The following is a 324-nucleotide window of genomic DNA, read 5'->3' on the forward strand; positions in this document are numbered from 1 at the left end:
GCGGAGCCCACGCCGGACCGGGCCCCGGCCATGCTGCTGGAGAGGTAAGCGGGACGCGAGCGGTAAGGACCCCCAAGCCCAGGAGCTGGTTGCTGTCTCCAGGGCGCTGGAGCCCAGGAACCTGAGGGTGTGATTGGGGCTTTAGGAGATGTGGGTCCCGCATCGCGGAGTCCCCAGCCCGGCCGCACTTAGCTGGTCCCTGTGCGCCCTGGCAACGAGCGCACGCGGGGCGGGGGGTCGGAGGGGTAGGGGTCAGGGTCGGGGTCGAGTCCTGATCCCGGTCCCTTGAGCGCTGTCCCAGCAGGTGCTGCGCCCCCCGCCCGC

Source organism: Fukomys damarensis, unplaced genomic scaffold (genome assembly GCF_012274545.1).
Source record: "Fukomys damarensis isolate Sample0158 unplaced genomic scaffold, DMR_v1.0_HiC HiC_scaffold_16, whole genome shotgun sequence".
In the NCBI taxonomy this organism is placed as follows: Eukaryota; Metazoa; Chordata; class Mammalia; order Rodentia; family Bathyergidae; genus Fukomys; species Fukomys damarensis.